Below are 17325 nucleotides of genomic sequence, written 5' to 3'. Positions count from 1 at the left end.
TTAGTGAGTTAGTTAGTTAGTTAGTGAGTTAGTTAGTTAGTGAGTTAGTGAGTTAGTTAGTGAGTTAGTGAGTTAGTTAGTCAGTTAGTTAGTGAGTTAGTCAGTTAGTTAGTGAGTTAGTCAGTTAGTTAGTGAGTTAGTGAGTTAGTTAGTTAGTGAGTTAGTTAGTGAGTGTGTTAGTTAGTTAGTGAGTTAGTTAGTTAGTTAGTGAGCTAGTTAGTGAGTGTGTTAGTTAGTGAGTTAGTTAGTTAGTTAGTGAGTTAGTTAGTAAGTTAGTGAGTTAGTTAGTCAGTTAGTTAGTGAGTTAGTCAGTTAGTTAGTGAGTTAGTCAGTTAGTTAGTTAGTTAGTGAGTGAGTTAGTTAGTTAGTGAGTTAGTTAGTTAGTGAGTTAGTTAGTTAGTTAGTGAGTTAGTCAGTTAGTTAGTTAGTGAGTTAGTTAGTTAGTGAGTTAGTTAGTTAGTGAGTTAGTTAGTGAGCTAGTTAGTGAGTTAGTCAGTTAGTTAGTTAGTGAGTTAGTGAGTTAGTGAGTTAGTTAGTTAGTGAGTTAGTGAGTTAGTGAGTTAGTTAGTGAGTGAGTGAGTGAGTGAGTTAGTTAGTTAGTGAGTTAGTTAGTTAGTGAGTTAGTGAGTTAGTTAGTTAGTGAGTTAGTTAGTGAGTTAGTTAGTCAGTTAGTGAGTTAGTTAGTTAGTAAGTGAGTTAGTTAGTTAGTCAGTTAGTTAGTTAGTCAGTTAGTTAGTGAGTTAGTTAGTTAGTTAGTGAGGTAGTTAGTGAGTTAGTTAGTTAGTTAGTGAGTTAGTTAGCTAGTTAGTGAGTTAGTTGGTGAGTTAGTTAGTTAGTTAGTGAGTGAGTTAGTTAGTGAGTTAGTTAGTTAGTGAGTGAGTTAGTTAGTTAGTTAGTGAGTTAGTTAGTGAGTTAGATAGTGAGTTAGTTAGTGAGTTAGTGAGTTAGTTATTTAGTTAGTTAGTTAGTGAGTTAGTTAGTGAGTTAGTTAGTTAGTGAGTTAGTTAGTGAGTTAGTGAGTTAGTTAGTTAGTTAGTGAGTTAGTTCGTTAGTGAGTTAGTTAGTGAGTTAGTTAGTTAGTGAGTTAGTTAGTGAGTTAGTTAGTTAGTGAGTTAGTTAGTGAGTTAGTTAGTTAGTGAGTTAGTTAGTTAGTGAGTTAGTTAGTGAGTTAGTTAGTTAGTTAGTGAGTTAGTTAGTTAGTGAGTTAGTTAGTGAGTTAGTTATTTAGTTAGTTAGTGAGTGAGTGAATTAGTGAGTTAGTTAATGAGTTAGTTAGTGAGTTAGGTAGTTAGTTAGTGAGTTAGTTAGTTAGTGAGTTAGTTAGTGAGTTAGTTAGTGAGTTAGTTAGTGAGTTAGTTAGTTAGTGAGTGAGTTAGTTAGTTAGTTAGTGAGTTAGTTAGTGAGTTAGTTAGTGAGTTAGTTAGTTAGTGAGTTAGTTAGTGAGTTAGTTAGTTAGTGAGTTAGTTAGTGAGTTAGTTAGTGAGTTAGTTAGTTAGTTAGTGAGTTAGTTAGTTAGTGAGTGAGTTAGTTAGTTAGTGAGTGAGTGAGTGAGTTAGTGAGTTAGTGAGTTAGTGAGTTAGTTAGTGAGTTAGTTAGTGAGTTAGTTAGCTAGTTAGTGAGTTAGTTGGTGAGTTAGTTAGTTAGTTAGTGATTTAGTTAGTGAGTTAGTGAGTGAGTTAGTTAGTTAGTTAGTGAGTTAGTTAGTTAGTTAGTGAGTTAGTTAGTTAGTTAGTTTGTGAGTGAGTTAGTTAGTTAGTGAGTTAGTTAGTTAGTTAGTGAGTTAGTTAGTGAGTTAGTTAGTTCGTTAGTCAGTTAGTTAGTTAGTGAGTTAGTTAGTGAGTTAGTGAGTTAGTGAGTGAGTTAGTGAGTTAGTTAGTTAGTTAGTCAGTTAGTGAGATAGTTAGTGAGTCAGTTAGTTAGTTAGTGAGTGAGTTATTTAGTTAGTTAGTGAGTGAGTGAGTTAGTTAGTTAGTTAGTGAGTTAGTGAGTTAGTTAGTTGGTTAGTTAGTTAGTTAGTCAGTTAGTTAGTTAGTTAGTTAGTTAGTCAGTTAGTGAGTTAGTTAGTGAGTTAGTGAGTTAGTTAGTGAGTTAGTCAGTTAGTGAGTTAGTTAGTGAGTTAGTGAGTTAGTTAGTGAGTTAGTTAGTGAGTTAGTTAGTTGGTTAGTGAGTTAGTGAGTTTGTTGGTGAGTTAGTGAGTTAGTTAGTTAGTTAGTGAGTTAGTTAGTTAGTGAGTTAGTGAGTTAGTTAGTTAGTGAGTTAGTGAGTGAGTTAGTTAGTGAGTTAGTTAGTGAGTTAGTTAGTTAGTTAGTTAGTGAGTGAGTTAGTTAGTTAGTGAGTTAGTGAGTGAGTTAGTTAGTGAGTTAGTTAGTGAGTTAGTCAGTTAGTTAGTTAGTGAGTGAGTTAGTTAGTTAGTGAGTGAGTGAGTGAGTTAGTTAGTTAGTTAGTTAGTGAGTTAGTTAGTTAGTTAGTGAGTTAGTGAGTTAGTTAGTTAGTGAGTTAGTTAGTTAGTGAGTTAGTTAGTTAGTCAGTTAGTGAGTTAGTTAGTGAGTTAGTTAGTGAGTTAGTCAGTTAGTGAGTTAGTTAGTGAGTTAGTGAGTTAGTTAGTGAGTTTGTTGGTGAGTTAGTGAGTTAGTGAGTTAGTGAGTTTGTTAGTTAGTGAGTTAGTTAGTGAATTGGTTAGTGAGTTAGTTAGTTAGTTAGTGAGTTAGTGAATTAGTTAGTTAGTGAGTTAGTTAGTTAGTGAGTTAGTTAGTTAGTGAGTTAGTTAGTCAGTTAGTTAGTGAGTGAGTGAGTTAGTGCGTTAGTTAGTTAGTGAGTTAGTTAGTTAGTTAGTGAGTTAGTTAGTTAGTTAGTGAGTGAGTTAGTGAGTTAGTTATTTAGTTAGTTAGTGAGTTAGTTGGTGAGTTGGTGAGTTAGTGAGTTAGTTAGTCAGTGAGTTATTTAGTTAGTGAGTTAGTGAGTTAGTTAGTTAGTTAGTGAGTGAGTGAGTGAGTTAGTTAGTTAGTTAGTGAGTTAGTTAGTTAGTTAGTGAGTGAGTTAGTTAGTGAGTTAGTTAGTTAGTCAGTTAGTGAGTTAGTGAGTTAGTTAGTTAGTTAGTGAGTTAGTTAGTTAGTGAGTTAGTCAGTTAGTTAGTTAGTTAGTGAGTTAGTTAGTGAGTGAGTTAGTTAGTGAGTGAGTTAGTTAGTTTGTGAGTGAGTTAGTTAGTTAGTGAGTTAGTTAGTTAGTTAGTTCGTTAGTCAGTTAGTTAGTTAGTGAGTTAGTGAGTTAGTGAGTTAGTGAGTGAGTGAGTTAGTTAGTGAGTTAGTCAGTTAGCTAGTTAGTTAGTGAGATAGTTAGTGAGTCAGTTAGTTAGTTAGTGAGTGAGTTAGTTAGTGAGTGAGTGAGTTAGTTAGTTAGTTAGTGAGTTAGTTAGTTAGTGAGTTAGTGAGTTAGTGAGTTAGTGAGTGAGTGAGTTAGTTAGTGAGTTAGTTAGTGAGTTAGTTAGTTAGTGAGATAGTTAGTGAGTCAGTTAGTTAGTTAGTGAGTGAGTTAGTTAGTTAGTGAGTGAGTGAGTTAGTTAGTTAGTTAGTGAGTTAGTTAGTTAGTGAGTTAGTGAGTGAGTGAGTGAGTTAGTTAGTGAGTTAGTGAGTTAGTGAGTTAGTGAGTTAGTTAGTCAGTTAGTGAGTTAGTTAGTGAGTGAGTTAGTTAGTTAGTTAGTTAGTGAGTTAGTTAGTGAGTTAGTTAGTGAGTTAGTTAGTTAGTTAGTGAGTTAGTGAGTTAGTTAGTTAGTCAGTTAGTTAGTGAGTTTGTTAGTTAGTTAGTGAGTTAGTTAGTTAGTTAGTGAGTTAGTGATTTAGTTAGTTAGTTAGTGAGTTAGTTAGTGAGTTAGTGAGTTAGTGAGTTAGTTAGTGAGTTAGTCAGTTAGTTAGTGAGTTTGTGAGTTAGTTAGTCAGTTAGTGAGTGAGTTCGTTAGTTAGTTAGTGAGTTAGTTAGTTAGTGAGTTAGTTAGTCAGTTAGTGAGTTAGTGAGTTAGTTAGTGAGTGAGTTAGTGAGTTAGTTAGTCAGTTAGTGAGTTAGTTAGTGAGTTAGTTAGTTAGTTAGTGAGTTAGTTAGTTAGTGAGTTAGTGAGTTAGTGAGTTAGTCAGTGAGTTAGTTAGTTAGTGAGTTCGCTAGTTAGTGAGTTAGTTAGTTGGTGAGTTAGTGAGTTAGTGAGTTAGTTAGTGAGTTAGTTAGTGAGTTAGTGAGTTAGTTAGTTGGTGAGTTAGTTAGTTAGTGAGTTAGTGAGTTAGTTAGTGAGTTATTGAGTTAGTTAGTGAGTTAGTTGGTGAGTTAGTTAGTTAGTGAGTTAGTGAGTTAGTTAGTGAGTTAGTGAGTTAGTTAGTTAGTTAGTGAGTTAGTTAGTGAGTTAGTCAGTTAGTTAGTGAGTTAGTCAGTTAGTTAGTTAGTGAGTTAGTTAGTTAGTGAGTTAGTGAGTTAGTTAGTTAGTGAGTTCGCTAGTTAGTGAGTTAGTTAGTTGGTGAGTTAGTGAGTTAGTGAGTTAGTGAGTTAGTTAGTGAGTGAGTTAGTGAGTTAGTTAGTTGGTGAGTTAGTTAGTTAGTGAGTTAGTTAGTTAGTTAGTGAGTGAGTTAGTTAGTGAGTTAGTTAGTGAGTGAGTTAGTGATTTAGTGAGTTAGTTAGTTAGTGAGTTAGTTAGTCAGTTAGTTAGTTAGTTAGATAGTCAGTCAGTTAGTTATTGAGTGAGTTAGTGAGTTAGTTAGTTAGTTAGTGAGTTAGTCAGTTAGTTAGTCAGTGAGTCAGTTAGTTAGTTAGTTAGTAAGTGAGTGAGTCAGTCAGTTAGTTAGTCAGTCACTCAGTGAGTCAATTAGAAAGTTAGTTAGTCACTCAGTCAGTTAGTCAGTTAGTTAGTTAGTAAGTGAGTCAGTTAGTCAGTCAGTAAGTGAGTCAGTTAGTCAGTTAGTCAGTTAGTTAGTTAGTCAGTCAGTGAGTCAATTGGAAAGTTAGTTAGTCACTCAGTCAGTTAGTCAGTTAGTCACTCAGTCAGTCAGTGAGTCAGTTAGTTAGTGAGTCAGTTAGTCAGTCAGTGAGTCAGATAGTTAGTTAGTTAGTTAATCACTCAGTCAGTTGGTTAGTTAGTTAGTGAGTGAGTTAATCAGTGAGTCAATCAGTTAGTTAGTCATTCAGTCAGTTAGTTAGTCACTCAGTCAGTCAGTTAGTTAGTCAGTTAGTTAGTTAGTTAGTTAGGTAGTCAGTTAGTCATTCAGTCAGTTAGTCAGTTAGTCAGTTAGTTAGTGAGTCAGTCAGTTAGTCAGTTAGTCAGTTAGTTAGTTGGTCAGTCACTTAGTCAGTTAGTTAGTTAGTTAGTCAGTTAGTTAGTCAGTGAGTCAGTTAGTTAGTCAGTTAGTTAGTCAGTTAGTTAGTTAGTCAGTTAGTTAGTCAGTGAGTCAGTTAGTTAGTCAGTTAGTTAGTCAGTTAGTTAGTTAGTTAGTCAGTTAGTTAGTCAGTGAGTCAGTTAGCTAGTCAGTTAGTTAGTCAGTTAGTTAGTTAGTCAGTTAGTTAGTTAGTCAGTTAGTTAGTGAGTTAGTTAGTTAGTTAGTGAGGTAGTTAGTGAGTTAGTTAGTTAGTTAGTGAGTTAGTTAGCTAGTTAGTGAGTTAGTTGGTGAGTTAGTTAGTTAGTGAGTGAGTTAGTTAGTGAGTTAGTTAGTTAGTGAGTGAGTTAGTTATTTAGTTAGTGAGTTAGTTAGTGAGTTAGTTAGTGAGTTAGAGAGTTAGTTATTTAGTTAGTTAGTTAGTGAGTTAGTTAGTGAGTTAGTTAGTTAGTGAGTTAGTTAGTGAGTTAGTGAGTTAGTTAGTTAGTTAGTGAGTTAGTTAGTTAGTTAGTGAGTTAGTTAGTGAGTTAGTTAGTGAGTTAGTTAGTGAGTTAGTTAGTTAGTGAGTGAGTTAGTTAGTTAGTTAGTGAGTTAGTTAGTGAGTTAGTTAGTGAGTTAGTTAGTTAGTGAGTTAGTTAGTGAGTTAGTTAGTTAGTGAGTTAGTTAGTGAGTTAGTTAGTGAGTTAGTTAGTTAGTTAGTGAGTTAGTTAGTTAGTGAGTGAGTTAGTTAGTTAGTGAGTGAGTGAGTGAGTTAGTGAGTTAGTGAGTTAGTTAGTGAGTTAGTTAGTGAGTTAGTTAGCTAGTTAGTGAGTTAGTTGGTGAGTTAGTTAGTTAGTTAGTGATTTAGTTAGTGAGTTAGTGAGTGAGTTAGTTAGTTAGTTAGTGAGTTAGTTAGTTAGTTAGTGAGTTAGTTAGTTAGTTAGTTTGTGAGTGAGTTAGTTAGTTAGTGAGTTAGTTAGTTAGTTAGTGAGTTAGTTAGTGAGTTAGTTAGTTCGTTAGTCAGTTAGTTAGTTAGTGAGTTAGTTAGTGAGTTAGTGAGTTAGTGAGTGAGTTAGTGAGTTAGTTAGTTAGTTAGTCAGTTAGTGAGATAGTTAGTGAGTCAGTTAGTTAGTTAGTGAGTGAGTTATTTAGTTAGTTAGTGAGTGAGTGAGTTAGTTAGTTAGTTAGTGAGTTAGTGAGTTAGTTAGTTGGTTAGTTAGTTAGTTAGTCAGTTAGTGAGTTAGTTAGTTAGTTAGTTAGTCAGTTAGTGAGTTAGTTAGTGAGTTAGTGAGTTAGTTAGTGAGTTAGTCAGTTAGTGAGTTAGTTAGTGAGTTAGTGAGTTAGTTAGTGAGTTAGTTAGTGAGTTAGTTAGTTGGTTAGTGAGTTAGTGAGTTTGTTGGTGAGTTAGTGAGTTAGTTAGTTAGTGAGTTAGTTAGTTAGTGAGTTAGTGAGTTAGTTAGTTAGTGAGTTAGTGAGTGAGTTAGTTAGTGAGTTAGTTAGTTAGTTAGTAAGTGAGTGAGTTAGTTAGTTAGTGAGTTAGTGAGTGAGTTAGTTAGTGAGTTAGTTAGTGAGTTAGTCAGTTAGTTAGTGAGTGAGTTAGTTAGTTAGTGAGTGAGTGAGTGAGTTAGTTAGTTAGTTAGTGAGTTAGTTAGTTAGTTAGTGAGTTAGTGAGTTAGTTAGTTAGTGAGTTAGTTAGTTAGTGAGTTAGTTAGTTAGTTAGTCAGTTAGTGAGTTAGTTAGTGAGTTAGTTAGTGAGTTAGTCAGTTAGTGAGTTAGTTAGTGAGTTAGTGAGTTAGTTAGTGAGTTTGTTGGTGAGTTAGTGAGTTAGTGAGTTAGTGAGTTTGTTAGTTAGTGAGTTAGTTAGTGAATTGGTTAGTGAGTTAGTTAGTTAGTTAGTGAGTTAGTGAATTAGTTAGTTAGTGAGTTAGTTAGTTAGTGAGTTAGTTAGTTAGTGAGTTAGTTAGTCAGTTAGTTAGTGAGTGAGTGAGTGAGTTAGTGCGTTAGTTAGTTAGTGAGTTAGTTAGTTAGTTAGTGAGTTAGTTAGTTAGTTAGTGAGTGAGTTAGTGAGTTAGTTAGTTAGTTAGTGAGTTAGTTGGTGAGTTGGTGAGTTAGTGAGTTAGTTAGTTATTTAGTTAGTGAGTTAGTGAGTTAGTTAGTTAGTTAGTGAGTGAGTTAGTTAGTTAGTGAGTTAGTTAGTTAGTTAGTGAGTGAGTTAGTTAGTGAGTTAGTTAGTTAGTCAGTTAGTGAGTTAGTTAGTTAGTTAGTGAGTTAGTTAGTGAGTTAGTCAGTTAGTTAGTTAGTTAGTGAGTTAGTTAGTTAGTGAGTTAGTTAGCTAGTTAGTGAGTTAATTGGTGAGTTAGTTAGTTAGTGAGTGAGTTAGTTAGTGAGTTAGTTAGTTAGTGAGTGAGTTAGTTATTTAGTTAGTGAGTTAGTTAGTGAGTTAGTTAGTGAGTTAGTGAGTTAGTTATTTAGTTAGTTAGTTAGTGAGTTAGTTAGTGAGTTACTTAGTGAGTTAGTTAGTGAGTTAGTGAGTTAGTTAGTTAGTTAGTGAGTTAGTTAGTTAGTTAGTGAGTTAGTTAGTGAGTTAGTTAGTGAGTTAGTTAGTGAGTTAGTTAGTTAGTGAGTGAGTTAGTTAGTTAGTTAGTGAGTTAGTTAGTGAGTTAGTTAGTGAGTTAGTTAGTTAGTGAGTTAGTTAGTGAGTTAGTTAGTTAGTGAGTTAGTTAGTGAGTTAGTTAGTGAGTTAGTTAGTTAGTTAGTGAGTTAGTTAGTTAGTGAGTGAGTTAGTTAGTTAGTGAGTGAGTGAGTGAGTTAGTGAGTTAGTGAGTTAGTTAGTGAGTTAGTTAGTGAGTTAGTTAGCTAGTTAGTGAGTTAGTTGGTGAGTTAGTTAGTTAGTTAGTGATTTAGTTAGTGAGTTAGTGAGTGAGTTAGTTAGTTAGTTAGTGAGTTAGTTAGTTAGTTAGTGAGTTAGTTAGTTAGTTAGTTTGTGAGTGAGTTAGTTAGTTAGTGAGTTAGTTAGTTAGTTAGTGAGTTAGTTAGTGAGTTAGTTAGTTCGTTAGTCAGTTAGTTAGTTAGTGAGTTAGTTAGTGAGTTAGTGAGTTAGTGAGTGAGTTAGTGAGTTAGTTAGTTAGTTAGTCAGTTAGTGAGATAGTTAGTGAGTCAGTTAGTTAGTTAGTGAGTGAGTTATTTAGTTAGTTAGTGAGTGAGTGAGTTAGTTAGTTAGTTAGTGAGTTAGTGAGTTAGTTAGTTGGTTAGTTAGTTAGTTAGTTAGTCAGTTAGTGAGTTAGTTAGTTAGTTAGTTAGTCAGTTAGTGAGTTAGTTAGTGAGTTAGTGAGTTAGTTAGTGAGTTAGTCAGTTAGTGAGTTAGTTAGTGAGTTAGTGAGTTAGTTAGTGAGTTAGTTAGTGAGTTAGTTAGTTGGTTAGTGAGTTAGTGAGTTTGTTGGTGAGTTAGTGAGTTAGTTAGTTAGTGAGTTAGTTAGTTAGTGAGTTAGTGAGTTAGTTAGTGAGTTTGTGAGTTAGTTAGTCAGTTAGTGAGTGAGTTCGTTAGTTAGTTAGTGAGTTAGTGATTTAGTTAGTTAGTTAGTGAGTTAGTTAGTGAGTTAGTGAGTTAGTGAGTTAGTTAGTGAGTTAGTCAGTTAGTTAGTGAGTTTGTGAGTTAGTTAGTCAGTTAGTGAGTGAGTTCGTTAGTTAGTTAGTGAGTTAGTTAGTTAGTGAGTTAGTTAGTCAGTTAGTGAGTTAGTGAGTTAGTTAGTGAGTGAGTTAGTGAGTTAGTTAGTCAGTTAGTGAGTTAGTTAGTGAGTTAGTTAGTTAGTGAGTTAGTTAGTTAGTGAGTTAGTGAGTTAGTCAGTGAGTTAGTTAGTTAGTGAGTTCGCTAGTTAGTGAGTTAGTTAGTTGGTGAGTTAGTGAGTTAGTTAGTGAGTTAGTTAGTGAGTTAGTGAGTTAGTTAGTTGGTGAGTTAGTTAGTTAGTGAGTTAGTGAGTTAGTTAGTGAGTTATTGAGTTAGTTAGTGAGTTAGTTGGTGAGTTAGTTAGTTAGTGAGTTAGTGAGTTAGTTAGTGAGTTAGTGAGTTAGTTAGTTAGTGAGTTAGTTAGTTAGTGAGTTAGTTAGTGAGTTAGTCAGTTAGTTAGTGAGTTAGTCAGTTAGTTAGTTAGTGAGTTAGTTAGTTAGTGAGTTAGTGAGTTAGTGAGTTAGTCAGTGAGTTAGTTAGTTAGTGAGTTCGCTAGTTAGTGAGTTAGTTAGTTGGTGAGTTAGTGAGTTAGTGAGTTAGTGAGTTAGTGAGTTAGTTAGTGAGTGAGTTAGTGAGTTAGTTAGTTGGTGAGTTAGTTAGTTAGTGAGTTAGTTAGTTAGTTAGTGAGTGAGTTAGTTAGTGAGTTAGTTAGTGAGTGAGTTAGTGATTTAGTGAGTTAGTTAGTTAGTGAGTTAGTTAGTCAGTTAGTTAGTTAGTTAGATAGTCAGTCAGTTAGTTATTGAGTGAGTTAGTGAGTTAGTTAGTTAGTTAGTGAGTTAGTCAGTTAGTTAGTCAGTGAGTCAGTTAGTTAGTTAGTTAGTAAGTGAGTGAGTCAGTCAGTTAGTTAGTCAGTCACTCAGTGAGTCAATTAGAAAGTTAGTTAGTCACTCAGTCAGTTAGTCAGTTAGTTAGTTAGTAAGTGAGTCAGTTAGTCAGTCAGTAAGTGAGTCAGTTAGTCAGTTAGTCAGTTAGTTAGTTAGTCAGTCAGTGAGTCAATTGGAAAGTTAGTTAGTCACTCAGTCAGTTAGTCAGTTAGTCACTCAGTCAGTCAGTGAGTCAGTTAGTTAGTGAGTCAGTTAGTCAGTCAGTGAGTCAGATAGTTAGTTAGTTAGTTAATCACTCAGTCAGTTGGTTAGTTAGTTAGTGAGTGAGTTAATCAGTGAGTCAATCAGTTAGTTAGTCATTCAGTCAGTTAGTTAGTCACTCAGTCAGTCAGTTAGTTAGTCAGTTAGTTAGTTAGTTAGTTAGGTAGTCAGTTAGTCATTCAGTCAGTTAGTCAGTTAGTCAGTTAGTTAGTGAGTCAGTCAGTTAGTCAGTTAGTCAGTTAGTTAGTTGGTCAGTCACTTAGTCAGTTAGTTAGTTAGTTAGTCAGTTAGTTAGTCAGTGAGTCAGTTAGTTAGTCAGTTAGTTAGTTAGTCAGTTAGTTAGTCAGTGAGTCAGTTAGTTAGTCAGTTAGTTAGTCAGTTAGTTAGTTAGTTAGTCAGTTAGTTAGTCAGTGAGTCAGTTAGCTAGTCAGTTAGTTAGTCAGTTAGTTAGTTAGTCAGTTAGTTAGTCAGTGAGTCAGTTAGTTAGTCAGTTAGTTAGTCCGTTAGTTAGTTAGTTAGTCAGTTAGTCAGTTAGTCAGTTAGTTAGTTAGTTAGTCAGTGAGTCAGTTAGTCAGTTAGTCAGTTAGTTAGTCAGTTAGTTAGTCAGTTAGTTTGTTAGTTAGGTATTCAGTTTGTCAGTCAGTCAGTCAGTTAGTTAGTCACTCAGTTAGTTAGTTAGTCAGTCAGTGAGTCAGAAAGTCAATTAGTCAGTGTGTCAGTCAGTCAGTTAGTCATTCAGTCAGTCAGTTAGTTAGTCAGTTAATTAGTTAGGTAGTCAATTAGTCAGTCAGTCAGTTAGTCAGTTAGTTAGTCAGTAAGTCAGTTAGTCAGTTAGTTAGTCAGTTAGTTAGTCAGTTAGTTAGTTAGTCAGTTAGTTAGGTAGTCAGTTAGTCAGTCCGTCAGTTAGTCAGTTATTCAGTTAGTTAGTCAGTTAGTTAGTCAGTTAGTGAGTCAGTCCGTGAGGTAGTTTGTCACTCAGTCAGTCAGTTAATCAGTTAGGTAGTTAGTAAGTTATTGAGTGAGTTAGTCAGTGAGTTAGTTAGTCAGTTAGTTAGTCAGTTAGTTGGTTAGTCAGTTAGTTAGTTAGTAAGTGAGTTTGTCAGTTAGTTAGTTAGTTAGTCACTCAGTCAGTTAGTCAGTTAGTCAGTTAGTTAGTAAGTGAGTCAGTCAGTTAGTCAGTTAGTTAGTTAGTCAGTCAGTTAGTCAATTGGAAAGTTAGTTAGTTAGTCAGTTAATTAGTTAGGTAGTCAATTAGTCAGTCAGTCAGTTAGTCAGTTAGTCAGTTAGATAGTGAGTCAGTTAGTTAGTTAGTTAGTCAGTTAGTTAGTTAGTGAGTTGGTGAGTTAGTTAGTCAGTTAGTTAGTTAGTTAGTCAGTTAGTTAGTTAGTCAGTTAGTTAGTTAGTGAGTTAGTGAGTTAGTTAGTCAGTTAGTTAGTTAGTGAGTTAGTTATTTAGTTAGTTAGTCAGTTAGTTAGTTAGTCAGTTAGTTAGTTAGTGAGTTAGTGAGTTAGTTAGTCAGTTAGTTAGTTAGTTAGTCAGTTAGTTAGTTAGTCAGTTAGTTAGTTAGTCAGTTAGTTAGTTAGTCAGTTAGTTAGTTAGTCAGTTAGTTAGTTAGTCAGTTAGTTAGTTAGTCAGTTAGTTAGTTAGTAAGTGAGTGAGTCAGTTAGTTAGTTAGTCACTCAGTCAGTTAGTTAGTTAGTCAGTTAGTTAGTTAGTGAGTTAGTGAGTTAGTTAGTTAGTCAGTTAGTTAGTTAGTGAGTTAGTGAGTTAGTTAGTCAGTTAGTTAGTTAGTTAGTTAGTCAGTTAGTTAGTTAGTTAGTTAGTTAGTTAGTCAGTTAGTTAGTTAGTCAGTTAGTTAGTTAGTTAGTTAGTCAGTTAGTTAATTAGTCAGTTAGTTAGTTAGTCAGTTAGTTAGTTAGTTAGTCAGTTAGTTAGTTAGTTAGTTAGTTAGTTAGTCAGTCAGTTAGTTAGTTAGTTAGTTAGTCAGTCAGTCAGTTAGTTAGTTAGTTAGTTAGTCAGTTAGTCACTCAGTCAGTCAGTTAGTGAGTCAGTTAGTTAGTGAGTCAGTTAGTTAGTCAGTGAGTCAGTTAGTTACTGAGTTATTCAGTGAGTCAGTCAGTCAGTCAGTTAGTCAGTAAGTTAGTTAGTCAGTTAGTTAGTTAGTCAGTTAGTTAGTTAGTCAGTTAGTTAGTCAGTTAGTTAGTTAGTAAGTGAGTGAGTCAGTTAGTTAGTTAGTTAGTCACTCAGTCAGTTAGTTAGTTAGTCAGTTAGTTAGTGAGTTAGTTAGTGAGTTAGTGAGTTAGTTAGTTAGTAAGTTAGTTAGTTAGCTAGTTAGTGAGTTAGTTAGTTAGTCAGTTAGTTAGTCAGTCAATTAGTCAGTTAGTCAGTTAGTCACTCAGTCAGTCAGTTAGTGAGTCAGTTAGTTAGTGAGTCAGTTAGTTAGTCAGTGAGTCAGTTAGTTACTGAGTTATTCAGTGAGTCAGTCAGTCAGTTAGTCAGTAAGTTAGTTAGTCAGTCAGTTAGTTAGTTAGTTAGTCACTCAGTCAGTTGGTTAGTTAGTTAGTGATTGAGTTAGTCAGTGAGTCAATCAGTTAGTTAGTCATTCAGTCAGTTAGTTAGTGAGTTAGTTAGTCATTCAGTGAGTCAGTTAGTGAGTTAGTCACTCAGTCAGTCAGTGAGTCAGTTAGTCAGTCAGTGAGTCAGTCAGTCAGTGAGTTAGTCACTCAGTCAGTCAGTCAGTCAGTTAGTTAGTTAGTTAGGTAGTCAGTGAGTCAGTTAGTCAGTCAGTGAGTTAGTTAGTCAGTTAGTTAGTTAGTCAGTTAGTTAGTCAGTTAGTTAGTCAGTTAGTTAGTCAGTGAGTCAGTCAGTGAGTGAGTTAGTTAGTGAGCTAGTCAGTCAGTTAGTCAGTTAGTCAGTCAGTTAGTCAGTTAGTTAGTTAGTTAGTCAGTTAGTTAGTCAGTTAGTCAGTCAGTGATTGAGTTAGTTAGTCAGTTAGTCAGTCAGTTAGTTAGTCAGTTAGTTAGTTAGTTAGTTAGTAAGTTAGTTAGTGAGTCAGTTAGTTAGTGAGTCAGTTAGTCAGTGAGTTAGTTAGTCAGTTAGTTAGTGAGTCAGTTAGTTGGTCAGTTAGTGAGTCAGTCAGTGAGGTAATTAGTCACTCAGTCAGTCAGTTACTGAGTCAGTCAGTTAGTCAGTTAGTTAGTCAGTCAATCAGTCAGTCACTCAGTCAGTGAGTTAGTTAGTTAGTCAGTCAGGCAGTGGGTGAGTTAGTTAGTTAGTTAGTCAGTTAGTTAGTCAGTTAGTTAGTCAGTTAGTCAGTTAGTCAGTTAGTTAGTGAGTCAGTTGGTTAGTGAGTCAGTTAGTCAGTCAGTGAGTGAGTTATTTAGTTAGTTAGTTAATCAGTCAGTCACTCAGTCAGTGAGTTAGTCAGTTACTTAGTGAGTCAGTTAGTTAGTCAGTCAGTTAGTCAGTGAGTCAGTCAGTCAGTTAGTTAGTTAGTTAGTCAGTCAATTAGTCACTTAGTCAGTCAGTTAGTCAGTCAGTGAGTCAGTCAGTCAGTTAGTCATTCAGTCACTCACCCACCCACTCACTCACTCAACCACCCACTCACTCACTCACCCACTCACTCACTCACCCACTCACTCACCCACTCACTCACCCACTCACCCACCCACTCACTCACCCACCCACCCATCCACTCACCCACCCACTCACTCACCCACTCACTCACACACTCACCCACTCACCCACTCACTCACTCACTCACCCACTCACCCACTCACCCACTCACCCACTCACCCACTCACTCACTCACTCACCCACCCACCCACCCACTCACCCACCCACTCACCCACCCACTCACTCACTCACCCACCCACCCACCCCCCCACTCACCCACCCACCCACCCCCCCACTCACCCACCCACCCACTCACCAACCCACCCACTCACTCACTCACCCACCCACCCACTCACCCACTCACCCACCCACCCACTCACCCACCCACTCACTCACCCACTCACTCACCCACCCACTCACCCACTCACCCACTCACTCACTCACTCACCCACCCACCCACTCACCCACCCACTCACCCACTCACCCACTCACTCACCCACTCACCCACTCACCCACCCACCCACTCACTGACCCACCCACTCACTCACCCACCCACTCACCCACCCACCCACCTACTCACCCACCCACTCACTCACCCACCCACCCACTCACTCACCCACCCACCCACTCACTCACCCACTCACCCACTCACTCACTCACCCACTCACCCACTCACCCACTCACCCACCCACCCACCCACTCACTCACCCACCCACTCACTCACCCACCCACTCACTCACCCACCCACTCACCCACCCACTCACCCACTCACCCACTCACCCACTCACCCACCCACTCACCCACTCACTCACCCACTCACCCACTCACCCACCCACCCACCCACTCACTCACCCACTCACCCACCCACTCACCCACCCACTCACCCACTCACCCACTCACCCACCCACCCACTCACCCACCCACTCACCCACCCACTCACCCACTCACCCACTCACCCACTCACCCACCCACTCACTGACTCACTGACCCACCCACTCACTCACCCACCCACTCACCCACTCACCCACCCACCCACCCACTCACTCACCCACCCACTCACTCACCCACCCACCCACTCACTCACCCACTCACCCACCCACTCACCCACCCACTCACTCACTCACCCACTCACCCACTCACCCACTCACCCACCCACCCACTCACCCACCCACTCACCCACTCACTCACCCACTCACCCACTCACCCACCCACCCACCCACTCACTCACCCACCCACCCACTCACTCACTCACCCACCCACTCACTCACCCACCCACCCAGTCACTCACCCACTCACCCACCCACTCACCCACCCACTCACTCACTCACCCACTCACCCACTCACCCACCCACCCACTCACCCACCCACTCACCCACTCACTCACCCACTCACCCACTCACCCACCCACCCACCCACTCACTCACCCACCCACCCACTCACTCAATCACTCACCCACCCACCCACCCACTCACCCACCCACCCACTCACTCACTCACTCACCCACCCACTCACTCACCCACCCACCCACCCACTCACTCACCCACCCACTCACCCACCCACCCACCCACTCACTCACTCACCCACTCACCCACTCACCCACTCACCCACCCACCCACTCACCCACCCACTCACCCACTCACTCACCCACTCACCCACTCACCCACCCACCCACCCACTCACTCACCCACCCACCCACTCACTCACTCACCCACCCACTCACTCACCCACTCACCCACTCACCCACCCACCCACTCACTCACTCACTCACCCACTCACCCACCCACTCACCCACTCACTCACCCACCCACCCACTCACTCACCCACCCACCCACTCACTCACCCACCCACCCACTCACTCACCCACCCACCCACCCACTCACTCACCCACCCACCCACTCACTCACCCACCCACCCACTCACTCACCCACTCACCCACTCACCCACCCACCCACCCACTCACTCACCCACCCACCCACTCACTCACTCACTCACCCACCCACCCACTCACCCACTCACCCACCCACTCACCCACCCACTCACTCACTCACCCACTCACCCACTCACCCACTCACCCACCCACCCACTCACCCACCCACTCACCCACCCACCCACCCACTCACCCACCCACCCACTCACCCACCCACCCACTCACCCACTCACCCACCCACTCACCCACCCACTCACTCACTCACCCACTCACTCACCCACCCACTCACTCACCCACCCACTCACCCACCCACTCACTCACCCACTCACCCACCCACCCACCCACTCACCCACCCACCCACTCACCCACTGACCCACCCACTCACTCACTCACCCACCCACCCACTCACTCACTCACCCACCCACTCACCCACTCACTCACTCACCCACTCACCCACCCACCCACTCACTCACTCACCCACCCACTCACCCACTCACCCACCCACCCACTCACCCACCCACTCACTCACCCACCCACCCACCCACTCACCCACCCACTCACTCACACAATCACTCACCTACCCACTCACTCACCCACTCACCCACCCACTCACTCACCCACTCACCCACTCACCCACCCACCCACCCACTCACTCACTCACCCACTCACTCACCCACTCACTCACCCACCCACCCACCCACTCACCCACCCACTCACCCCAAGTCTAAAACTTCATTATCCCATCCCAGGCTCCTGTACAAGGCTGCCCATCAGGCCCCAGCTGGTGTGGATCACTCCAGGATCAGGCTTCAAGTTCACCACTTCGTCGAGGTCACGGCAAAGTGCTGTCGTGCCTACGACAAATCCGAGTGCTTCAGTCACGAGGTCAGGGGGAGAGACTCGCGGACTCACTCACACAGAGACTCACAGACTCACTCACACAGAGACTCACAGACTCACTCACACAGAGACTCACAGACTCACACAGAGACTCATAGACTCACAGACTCACACAGAGACTCACAGACTCACACAGAGACTCATAGACTCACAGACTCACACAGAGACTCACAGACTCACAGACTCATACAGAGACTCACAGACTCACACAGAGACTCATAGACTCACAGACTCACACAGAGACTCACAGACTCACAGACTCATACAGAGACTCACAGACTCACACAGAGACTCATAGAGAGACTCATAGACTCACTACACAGAGACTCATAGACACACACAGATACTCATAGACTCACACAGAGACTCATAGACTCACACAGAGACCCATAGACTCACTACACAGAGACTCACAGACTCACTACACAGAGACTCATAGACTCACCACTACACAGAGACCCATAGACTCACTACACAGAGACCCATAGACTCACTACACAGAGACCCATAGACTCACTACTCATAGACTCACAGAGACCCATAGACTCACACAGAGACCCATAGACTCACCACACAGAGACTCACAGACTCACACAGAGACTCACAGACTCACAGACTCACTCACACAGAGACTCACAGACTCACAGACTCACACAGAGACTCACACAGAGACTCACAGACTCACACAGAGACCCATAGACTCACACAGAGACTCACAGACTCACTACTCATAGACTCACTACCACTACA

At 39.9% G+C, this 17325-nt stretch overlaps 1 long non-coding RNA gene across 1 annotated transcript in view; it reads left to right on the top strand.

Annotated features, from left to right (window-relative positions):
- The window catches only part of LOC142906793 (uncharacterized), a 41668-nt gene that overhangs the window by 8422 nt on the left and 15921 nt on the right, over positions 1–17325 (top strand). Inside the window, exon 2 of the long non-coding RNA XR_012930509.1 lies at positions 16425–16560. This is a non-coding gene — a long non-coding RNA (uncharacterized LOC142906793). The remainder of the gene's footprint in view (positions 1–16424; positions 16561–17325) is intronic.

Source organism: Petromyzon marinus, chromosome 71, assembly GCF_048934315.1.
Source record: "Petromyzon marinus isolate PM22_M1 ecotype Great Lakes invasive population chromosome 71, UKy_Petmar_22M1.pri1.0, whole genome shotgun sequence".
NCBI lineage: Eukaryota > Metazoa > Chordata > Hyperoartia > Petromyzontiformes > Petromyzontidae > Petromyzon > Petromyzon marinus.
Note: the sequence above shows the minus strand (reverse complement) of the source record. Positions and strands in the feature narration are given on the sequence as shown.